The 11,868-nt window shown below is 42.0% G+C and overlaps 1 pseudogene; it reads left to right on the forward strand.

Moving 5' to 3' along the window:
- Positions 1-243: 243 nt before the first annotated feature.
- Positions 244-498, forward strand: LOC113916445 (annotated as a pseudogene).
- Positions 499-11,868: the final 11,370 nt, after the last annotated feature.

Genomic DNA, 11,868 nt, shown 5'->3' on the forward strand with positions numbered 1-11,868 from the left:
ATGTCTCTGGATTAGAGATCAAGTGTTTGGAAAAAAAAAAAAAAAGATCAAGTGTTTGCTTATCAGTGTTTCTTCTGAAAATCACTTGCCACCCATCCTGGCCCAACCACCCCTAATATGGGGGTAAAGGACAAGAATTGCAGCAGAGTTAAAATTGAGAAAGTGTTGGTCCGACTCTGGCGTCTTTGCTGAGGGTCACATTGAGCTGCGAGGGGATGCTGTGATGTGTTTAGAGTCAACACCATGGCAGAAGACATCAAGACCAAAATCAAGCAGACTGCACCTTTCAACAGCCACTTCCCCAACCAGAACCAGAGCAGAAACTGCTGGCAGAACTACCTGGACTTCCACCACTGTGAGAAGGCAACGACTGCTAAAGGGGGTGATGTCCCCATGTGCAAATGATACCGGCATGGGTACAAGTCCCTCTGCCCCATATCCTGGGTGTCAGCCTGGGACGACTGCCAGGGAGAAGGCATATTTCCTGGGAAGATCTGAACTGGCTCTACCCACCTCTCCTCTGTCCTCCATCCTTCTCCCAGGGTGGTGAAGGGGGACCAGGGTGCATGGTGATTCCCACCCTGGGATTCTGAATCATGGCTTAACTAATAATAAGTACTCATTGGAAAAGTAAATAAAATAAAATAAAATAAAAATAAAATTGAGAAAGGGTTGCTCGATGCTCAACTTGGAGGAAGACTTTAGCTAAGCCCTTAGCCACCCACTTGAATTGAGTTTAGGGCCCAGCACAACATCTCTCCTGTATAACCTTTGGCTACAGGAAGAGGAGACCATTCCCTCACAAGCTACCACAAGGCACACTGGCCTTTAAACTTTGTGGTAGACAAAAAAATGGTCTCCCAAAAGTATCCATATCGTTAATACCCAGAAACTGTGAATATGTTCTGTTATATGGCAAAGGAGAAATAAGTTTGCAGATGGCATTAAGGTTGCTCATCAGCTGAAGACAGGGGGATTATCCAGGATTATAAGGGCAGAGCCAGGGTATTTAAATGGGTCCTTAAATGTGGAAGAGGGAGACAGCAGAAACAGCCAGAGTCAGATAAGGAGATACAGGGAAGAAAGCAGAGGTCGGAGTAATGTGCTTGATGGCTCTGAAGATGGCGGGGGGCCAAGAACCAAGGAATGTGGCAGCCTCTAGAAGCTGGAAAAGGGGAAACCCAGATTCTCCTCTAGAGCCTCTAGAAAGGGTCACAGGCTTGCTGACACCTTGAGACCCACTTGGGACTGCTGAATTATGGAACTGATGATCGTAAATTTGTGTTGTTTTAAACCACTAAGTTTGTGGTAAGTTGTTACAGCTACCATAGGAAACTAATCCAAACTCCAAGGGCCTCGGTGATTAAAATGAGAGTCCTGTCACGGGGGACAGTGGGGCCTATACCCCTGTTTTGACTGGTAATATTCAAGAGCAGGAAATCTCTGGTCAGGACCAGCCAGGACTGCTGGGGTGAGGGGTGGAGAGGAAGCTAGCAGAAGCTGACAGCAGGCCTTCCCGAGAAAGTGAGGAATAAGAGAGGGCAGTGAGGAGCCAGCGGCCAGAGGAGGAAGTGAGGCCATTTTATGAAAGAGACAACTTCTCTTCCCAAGAGGAGGGACTGGGAGACATTGCTATGGTGGATGGCATAAATTTTTCCCTTCACTGCCCCTTTGGGGAGAACATTCAGTAAAAGCTCTCTCACTCTACAAGCTTTTAGAGGTGGACATGTGTGTTTCTGGATGTACCTCTGGGCAAAGTATGGCCACAGAGCAGCCAAAGTTGCTGACTACACGAATGTTGCATTTCCTTGTCTAAAGTACAGAAACGTATGCCCGTCTGAGCAGTCCTTGCCCAAAGTCTGAGAAGGAAATGTAAAAAGAGCCACAGATAGGGGCACAACAAGCAGGACTCAGAGAGGTCGTCATATTTTATAGTACAGTTTGTTGAAATGAGGAACGGAGTCCTCCCTAATCCTTCAGTATTAAGGAGAGCATACTACCTGGTGTCTTGGGTTTAGAATTCAAAACCCTCAACAAGTTTCTTTACCTCTCAAAGCAGGCAATTTCTCCCTTTGAGCTTAATTAAAAATAATGGATAAGAGAGACGAGGTCCATGGCTTTTTAAGTGCATGTTTACTGTTCTCCTCTCTCCATCTGTCCTCACTGGAGAAAAGGCGAATCGGGGGGGTGGGAGAGAAGAGATGCAACCTCTACTGCTTCTGTTGGTGAGGGAAGGAGCCCCCCATGGTTGACTGGAGCTATCAGGGACAGTTCTGGCTTTACTCTTGTGGGAAAGTGAAGGGACAAAGGTGCACTGCTCACAGATGCTGATGTGCAAAGTGTCACTGAGGCTGCTCCCTCTCAAGGCTGCTCTAAAGGTTTGTCCACTCAACGCACTCACTACGTGGGTGGTGGTAGGCAGATCCCTGTCTCAGCTATCAGATGCTCTGCTCAGGAGTGGGGCTCAATTTCCCTCACCCCTCCCTTACCTGTACCCTAGATCCTGCCTTAAGAAATGATTTTTTTTTCTTTAGAGAGAGCATGTGGGGGGTTGGGAGCAGAAGGAGAGAGAAAATCTTAAGCAGGCTCCACGCCCAGTGCAGCCTGACACAGGGCTCGATCTCATGACCCTGAGATCATGACCTGAGCCAAAATCAAGAGTCAGATGCTTAACCAACTGAGCCACTGAGGTGCCCCAAGAAATGAGTCTTGCTTTTAAAAACTCAGCCCCTGGGGCACCTGGGTGGCTCAGTTGTTAAGCATCTGCCTTCTGCTCAGGTCATGATCCCAGGGTCCTGGGATCGAGACCCGCATCGAGCCCCGCATTGGGCTCCCTGCTCCAGCGGGAAGCCTGCTTCTCCCTCTCTCACTCCCCCTGCTTGTGTTCCCTCTCTCGCTGTGTCTCTGTCAAATAAATAAATAAAAGAAAAAAGAAAAATAAATAAAAAGATAAAAACTCAGCCCCAGATTTAGACCTAATGTTTTTTTTTTTTTTAAGATTTTATTTATTTATTTGTCAGAGAGAGAGAGACAGAAAGAGCACAAGCAGGGGGAGTGGCAGGCAGAGGGAGAAGCAGGCTCCCCGCTGAGCAGGGAGCCCGATGTGGGACTCCATCCCAGGACCCTGGGATCATGACCTGAGCTGAAGGCAGACGCTTAACCGACTGAGCCACCCAGGCATCCCTAGACCTAATGTTTTTAGGTAATGTCCTTCTCTGCCATGGTCATAGTTGGTTAAAAGCTAATATATTAAAAATATGTGCAATGGGTGTTATGCACAAACAATGAATCATGGAACACTACATCAAAAACTAATGATGTAGTGTACGGTGATTAACATAACAGTAAAAAATTTAAAGGAAAAAAATTCTGTGCTACAAGCTATTGCTTGAATAAAGAGAAAAAATGCTGTAAATAAATAAATAAATAAAAATATGTGCAAAATGTGAAACAAATTACTTCCTTTTTATAATCTTCTCACAGAGTACTCCATACTCATGAAATCAATCTCTACAGCTTCCTGAAACAGAGCTGTACTCAATACAAAATACTGTAAGTAATAGTAGAACTGAGGGTTGTGGATTATACCCCAACTTGATTCTTCCAAGCCGCCTCTCTGTTCTCCATCCTTGAAGAATTGCTTAAATGCATTATCAGATTCACTGTCTTCATTTCCTTGCCTCTCTGAAACTCATTTGTCAATTCATTCCAAATCTGGCGTCTGTCTCCCTACTCAATGGAAACTGCCCACATCTGGGTTGCCTGTTATTACACCCAATGGTTAGTTCTCTTTTTTTAGTTACTTCACTTCTCAGCAGTATTTCACACAATTCTTCTTTAGGAAATGTTTTCCTTATTCTCTTCCTACCTCGCTGATGGCTACTTCTTGGCCTCATTTCCTGGCTCCCCCTTCTTACCTGACCATTAAGTGTTGGTGGCCCCAGAGATTAGATCTGTGCCCAGTCCATTTTTCTCTTGACACTGTTTCTATAAGTGATCTTGTCCAAATTTGTATCTCTTGCTCCTCTCTTTCTACCTGTCTTTGTGAGTGGCTTTTTCAGCTCTGTGTGTATCTTTAATAAGCAGTTCACACTTAATATGGTTCAAAGTCAAACTTGGTTTCCCTTGAATCCTGTTCCTCCCCAATATTGCTCACCTCAGTTAAAGGTACCCCTGTTCACCATTACTGAAGCTGAACCCAATCTCCTACCTTTCACTCCCCTCTTCTTTCTAAGCCATTAGCAAGTCATATCTTTTCCATCCTGAAAACATATCCTGAATTCCCTCTACTTCTCTCTAGTTTCAGCAACTCCTTGGAAAGCTCCCTGATTCCCCATCCTGCCTCCACCATCTACCACTATCCACATGCTCACATACACATACACACTTTCTCCTAATCTCTCTCTTCTCACTCCCTAGCGCTTCTCTACCACACTTGCCTTTATAGTGTTCATCCCATTCTGCTATTGCATTGCTCACCTCTTGACGTCTGTGTTTACATTTAGTCTCCCAGAACCACTAGTGTGAGTTGAGTGAGACACTTGCCTTGGGCCCAAAACTAAAGGAAAACTCCATGATCAAGATAAGTAATATTTTTATTTTATTTTATTTATTTATTTGACAGAGAGAGACATAGCGAAAGAGGGAACACAAACAGGGTGAGTGGGAGAGGGAGAAGCAGGCTTCCTGCTGAGCAGGGATCCTGATGCGGGGCTTGATCCCAAGACCCTGGGATCATGACCTGAGCCGAAGGCAGACGCTTAATGACTGAGCCACCCAGGCACCCCAAGATAAGTAATATTTTAATATAATATTTTAGAAAGTCAAAATGCAAAAAAAATCACGATGAGCAAAGCAAATTCCAGCATCATACAGTTTAATTTTATCCATAAATTCTTCAATATGTATCCTTATAGATAAGAACAATGAAAACGCAACACAAATTCCATTATCACACCTAATGAAATCCATAATAATTCTTTAATATCCTTTTATATCTAGTTCATGTTCTCTTTTCCTTGATTGTCTCACAATGTCTTTTACAGATGGCTTCTTGTTTGAATTGATTTCCAAATAGGGTTCATGTGGTGGTTAATGCTGTGTATCAGCTTGACTAGGTTAGGGGATGCCCAGATGGCTGATAAAACGATATTTTTGGGTGTGCCTGCGAAGTTGTCTCCAGAAGACATTAGCATTTAAATCAGTAGACTGAGTAAGAAGGTGACCTTCACCAGTTCAGAGTGGGAATCATCCAATTCACTGAGGGCCTGCATTGAACAAAAAGATAGAGGAAGGGCAAATTTGCTCTGTCGGCTTGGACAGAGACATCCATTTTCTCCTGCCCTCAGACGTTGTCACTCGTGGCTCTAGAGCATTCATACTCAGACTGGGACTTATGCCATTGGCATCCCCCGGTTCTTACGCTTCTAGACTCAGACTGAATAATATCACCAGTTCTCCTGGGTCTGCAGATGTCAGACACAGGTCATGGGACTTGTCAGTTTCCATGACAGTGTAAGCCAATGCCTATAACAAAGCTCCTCTTATATACATCCTGTTGGTTCTGCTTCTCTGAAGAACCCTGACTAATATAGTCCACACATCTCTGGGGTTGATATAGCTCCTAATTTTACTTTTGCACTCTTTCAATCCATTTGTGTTTTGAAGAAATCAAGTCACTTATATATAGAGTTTCCTACATATCCTCTGTATTTTCCTGTAAACTTGGAGATGGGACCTGATTTCAAGTTCAGGTCTTTTCCTTTCCTTTTCTTTTTTTTAGCAATAATACTTCATAGATAATGTCGAAGACTTCTAGTTGCATCACGTAAGAGACATGTAATGTCTATTTGTCTCTCTTTTTGTGATGTTAAGATTGATCAGTGGATGAAATGATGTAGTATCTGGGATTTACTTCAAAATACCCAGTATGGTGATGGGATGAGGGGAGTTGGGTGCTGTTATGGATGAAATAGGACTGGCCATGAGCTGATAACTGTTAATGCTTGAGTGATGAGCATATAGAATCCAGCCTATTAATGTCTATACTTTTTATATGTTTGAAATTGTGCATAAGAAAAAATTTTTAAACAAAAATTTAAAAGCTTTTTTTTTTTTTAAGATTTTATTTATCTATTTCACAGAGAGAGTGTGAGCACAAGCAGGGGGAGCAGCAGGTAGAGGGAGAGGGAGAAGCAGGTTCCTCGCTGAGCAGGGAGACGGATGTGGGGCTTGATCCCAGGACCCAGGGATCATGACCTGAGCTGAAGGCAGATGCTTAACGATTGAGCCATCCAGGTGCCCATTTAAATAAAAATTTAATAAAAAATAAAGTTGTTTTAAAAATTTGATTCCTCACACTGTACCAGTTTGTGTAGATGCTTTGTAATAACAATTTCTTTCTTGGGGTCTGGAACTCCAGTGGTACAGTTGGTCACACAGGCACTATAAGTTTGGGTAACTGACACCAGACTCCTGGATTCAATCAGGTTTTCCTGACTGACAACACTGCAGGAATTGTCACAATTTGTTGCTGGAGAAATTGTGTCCTTGGGTGACTTCACTGGGAGAGACTCTTGGAAGTCTGCACTTGGTTTCCCCTGGACTTCAACCTTTGTTGAATTTGCTCTGTACTCTTCACAATAATAAACCATAACTGTGAGTATGAAAAAAAATTTTTTTTTAATTTGATTACTAAGTTCAGATATTGTCAGCCTGCAGACCCATCGGTTTTAAAGTTCCCCCTTAGCCTTGTGCCTTAAGGTTTTAGCAGTCATTGATGAGCATTGCTCACATCCAGTTATTAGTCAGTACAAATCTATGATATTCTAACTCTATCATCCCTCGTATTAGTTAGCAATTTCTGCATAACGAATTACTCCAAATTTTAGTAGCTTAAAACAATGAGCATTATCTCATAGCTTCTGTGGGTCAGGAATCTGAGAGTGGCTTGGCTGGGTGATTCCGCTTCAGAGTCTCTCATGACCTTGTAATCAGTCTGCTAACTGGGACTCCATTCATTTGGGGCTAGAGGATCTACCTCCAAGTTCACTCACATGGTTGTTGGCAGGCTTAGTTCCTATTGGCTTTTAACTGGATAACTCAGTTCCTCACCTAGTGAGGGTCTCCATAAACTACTCGAATGTCTCACAGTATGGCAGCTGCCCCAGAATGAGTAATGAAATGGAGAGAGAGAGACAGAAAGAGAGAGAAGAGAATGAGAGAACAAGATGAAAGCCAAAGTCTTTTATAGTCTAATCTCAGAGGTGACATACCATCATTTCTATGTGCTGTTGGTCAAAGGTCAGCCCTGGTACAGCGTACGAGGGGACTATAGAGGGTGTGAATACCAGGAGTCAGGACCACCGGGGGCCATCTTGGAGGCTGTCTACCACATTCCTTCGCATGTATTCGCTGGAAATCTATAGTGGAAAACTCGTTTCATCAACTACTCAGTTACTCTGAAATACAATCTGTATAGAAGAGGCAAAATAAATTCTTTATTCTTTTCTTTACCGCTTTTCAAAATGATGAGTTGCCCTAGCATCCACTTACCTGACCAATGAATTATTTTTTAATATCATTATGGACTTGTGATCTTAATATGTTTGTTGTGTTTTAATTAAGTACACACATATGTCATTATTTTCTCAGACATTTTTTGTTTATTTTTAATATTCAAATTATTTCATTTTTGATTAGTGGAAAGTCCTTCCTGTTGGCTATTGTGTCTTTTTGGCACAAACCCAGTAGTCTCTGATAGTTTCCTTGTTTTCTGGTACCCAAGATATTCCAGGTTTGTCTTGTAATTTCCTGCCCTAGCCATTTCTCCAAAGGGCCCTGTTTCCCTTTCAGTTTTTGGTTTATTGTTCCACTTTTTCCTTCTTAAAAAATATCATACAATCAATCATATATATATAGAGAGATAGATATATAGCTCCATATTTCTCCTGCCTTTTTCTTAAAGTAAAGGTAGCAAACGATACACACTATTTTACACATTGCTTTTTTCACTTAACAATATATCCCAGAGATAACTTTATAATAAAGCAGAACATATTGATATTTCTGATTACTTTTTACTCAGTCCCCTATTGATGGACAGGTAATATGCTTGCAAGCTTTGAAATGAAAACAAAACAAAATGAATGAAATGAAAACCAAAAAGAAAGAAGAAAAAAGAAAGAGGAAACCACAAAGGAAGAGACTGACAAGTTTGAATTAAAAAAAAAAAGTTTAAACTCCTGTACCACAACAAAAACAATGAAAATAAAATAACCAAAATAAGAAGGCAAATATAGCAGAAGAGGGGTGGTAGGGTGGAGTGGAGGCTCTAAGATGCAACAACCATGGCCAGAAGACTAACATCGTTGTTATATAAAGTACTTATAAAAAATGTTTTCAATAAATAAATAAACCAACATCTGTGCTAATAAATCATACAAGTGAAAAAATTCCTAGAAACAAATATGGCAAAAGATTAAAGCCTGTGGTAATCACAGAAATGCAAATTAAAACAAGGAAAAAGTATGATTTTTGTCTGTCACAGTGATAAAATTTACAACGATTATTCCTAATCCTGGTGACAGTGCAAGGAACTGATATTATTGTAGATAGTGCTTATCCACCATGTAAATCTTGGAAAACAATTTGTCAGCTTGAATTAAGAGCCATAAAAAATATTTTAATACTTTGACCCAATTATCCCACATTTGGGAATTTATCCTAGGGAAATAATCTAAAAGAAGAAAGAAACTTTTCTTGGTGATGTCCACTGAGTGTTACTGACATCTGAGAGGGTTCTGGATGACCTGGTGGCCCTGAGTCTACAATGCTCCTAGTGGGTGGCATTAGGGTTTGCTCCTCTCCACAAGCATGTGTTTGCATCAGTTGATGTACATGACAGCTTTGGCATTTTGGTTGAAGAATGAGTGAGTGTTCTCTAGGGAGGATAAAGATGAAGATCATGGGGAATATGAGGATTTGAATCTTTACCACCATAAGACTGAGAGAAGTGGAAGGAGAAGAATTAACAAAGGACTATGTGAGACCCCACGTCCAAGCAGTGCAGCTTCAGGGCCTAAATGATTGAGGCATGTGGAGCAAGGACAGGAGTATTCTCCTACCCTCTCCCCTCTGCCATAAACCAGCAGACTGTCAGGAAACAGTTCTTAGCAGTATTCCACACAGCTCCGGGCAGCAGAGGTAGTATGTCCCCATATGTATGTCACGCATAGTGCCTCACATACAGCAAGCACTCGGTGTATATAACTGAATGAATGGAAGAATTTGAATATCCATCACCCACCTACAGACTCTGAGAAGGAGCTGAGGCTGATCTGATTTGGTGAGGATGAGAGCTGAGACAGTGAATGAGGTGCTGGAGGCCCAGATCTGACAATATGGTAGTTTGGGTGCCAGTGTGGCTACAACTATGAGCATAGTGAAACTGGGGTGTTCTGCTTATATTTATAATGTTGACATACTGGAAAAAATCTAAATATCTAACCATAAATTATGGAATGCGCAATTAATGAAAAGTTATGCAAACATACAGCATAAAAGAGGGGCGCCTGGGTGGCTCAGTTGATAAGCGTCTGCCTTCAGCTCAGGTCATGATCCCGGGGTCCTGGTCCCTCTGCCCCTCGCACTTGTGCTCTCTCTCTCACTCGCTCTAAATATAAATAAATCAATCTAAAAAAAAGTTGATGAAGTTGCTGCTACAATGGTCATTTTACCAGTGTGGAAATTGTACAGGTAATTCAGTAAGTAAATTCAGAAAAGTTATCACTTGCTCAAGGTTATGTAGCAAGTTAGTGGCAGATCCAGGATTCAAATCCAGGGCCACCTTCCTTGTAACCAGCCTGTTCAGCTCTACAACTTAGCTGACTGGTAGACCCGGAAAGAGTATGACTTTTGGAAGCTTCCCTTATCTTCCTGCTTTGAAAATCCACTACACTTTGTTCCCTGCCTCCCACGTGATAGCCTGCTTTCTGTTTCCTGAGCAGAGCTACCTTTTACCTAACGTTTGTATCTTCACCTGTTTACGAACAGAGAGGCAGCAGTAATAGTTTCCTGTGTATGTGGTGCGGCTGCAGAGATCCATGTGGAGCCGGCTGTATTCCTCCTCTCCCCAAGGCCCTGTCAAAGGAAGTGTGATGTGACGATGAGCTCTGCACCAGGTAGAGGCAAACAGAGCTGCTCAAGTCCCAGTTATGCCTCCTAAGAGCTCTATGACCTTAGGCAGTTCTCTTCACATTTCTGAACCTCTGGTTTCTCCTTTATAAAAATGTCATAATCTCTGCCTACTTGTTGTGAAATCCACATGAAAGGAAAAGCTCTTTAAAAAGTGTCAGTGTCAGAGAAATACCACTCCTATTTGGCATACTAGGAAGATAAAGTCTGTTTTTTAGAAATATTGCTCATTCATTAAAAATATTAAAAACACAAGTGACGCAGAGAGATAGGGAAGGAGGGAGGGAGGGGAGGAGGGAAGCAGGGATAGAAAGAGAGAGAGGAAGGGAGGGTGAGCTGAGCCGATCAGATCATTCCAGTCTTTTGATGATGCCCCTGAAAAGTCCTGGTGAGATGTGGGAAGGCAGCCAAAGGGGGCGTTGAGCAAGATGAGTAAGTGGGGAAAGATTAGAGCAGGCGTGCAGAGAAAGAAAAACAAAACAAAACCCCCTTGTTTCTGGGCTTTCTTGGCTGTGCTTCTTGCCCTTGGTTTCATCATTCGTTCAACAAATACTTATTGGTGTGCCAAGCAGGGTTCTGGGGCTGGATATCCAGCTTGAACAAAACACAATGCCTGCCGTCGTGAACCATATGTTTTATCAGGGAACTGGAGAACAAACCAACAAATATGTGTAAATGTGGTATGTTAAAGATGACACGTGATGGAGAAAAGGCAGGGGGAGGTGATAGAGGATAGGATGGCTCCAGTTTTTAAAGGGTGGTCAGAGAAGGCTTCACTGAGAAGGTAATCCCATCTGAACAAAAACCTAAAGAAAGTGAAGCAGCTAGCATTGCGGCTATCTGAGGGAAGTGTGAGGCACAACAAGGAAGCCAGTGTGGCTAGGTTGAGTGGCAGAGGAAGAGAGTGGTGGGGAATGAGATTCAAGAAGAACCAAGGAAGGCAGATCAAGGTAAGGACTTTGCTCAGAGATGGGAAGCTATTGGTGGATTTTGAGCAGATGGATGGTATGAGCTAATTTACATTTTATTTATTTTATTCATTTTATTTCATTTTAATTCCAGTTAGTTAACATACAGTATAGTATTAGTTTCAGGTGTACAATATAGTAATTCAACACTTCCATGCAACACCCAGTGCTCATCACAACAAGTGCACTCCTTAATCCCCATCACCTATTTCACCTTTCCCCCCACCCACTTCCCTTCTGATAACCATCAGACTGTTTTCTAGCATTAGGAGTCTGTTTCTTGCTTTGTCTCTCTCTCTCTCTTTTTCGCCTTTGCTCATTTGTTTTGTTTCTTAAATTCCACATATGAATGAAATCACATGGTATTTGATTTTCTCTGACTTATTTTGCTTAGCATTATACTTTCTAGATCCGTCCTTACTGTTGCAAATGGCAAGATTTCATTTTTTATGGTTGAATAATATTCCATTATAGATATAGATATCGATATATGCACACACACACCACCACTTCTTCATCCATTCATTTATTGATGGATACTCGGGCTGCTTCCATAGCTTGGCTGTTGTAGATAATGCTGCTGTAAACAAAGGGGTGCATGTATCCTTTTGAATTAGTGTTTTTGTATTTTTTGGGTAAATACCCAGTAGTGCAATTCCTGATCGGAGGGTAGTTCTATTTTTAATTTTTTGAGGAAACTCCATAC

This window comes from Zalophus californianus, chromosome 1, assembly GCF_009762305.2.
Source record: "Zalophus californianus isolate mZalCal1 chromosome 1, mZalCal1.pri.v2, whole genome shotgun sequence".
Lineage (NCBI taxonomy): Eukaryota > Metazoa > Chordata > Mammalia > Carnivora > Otariidae > Zalophus > Zalophus californianus.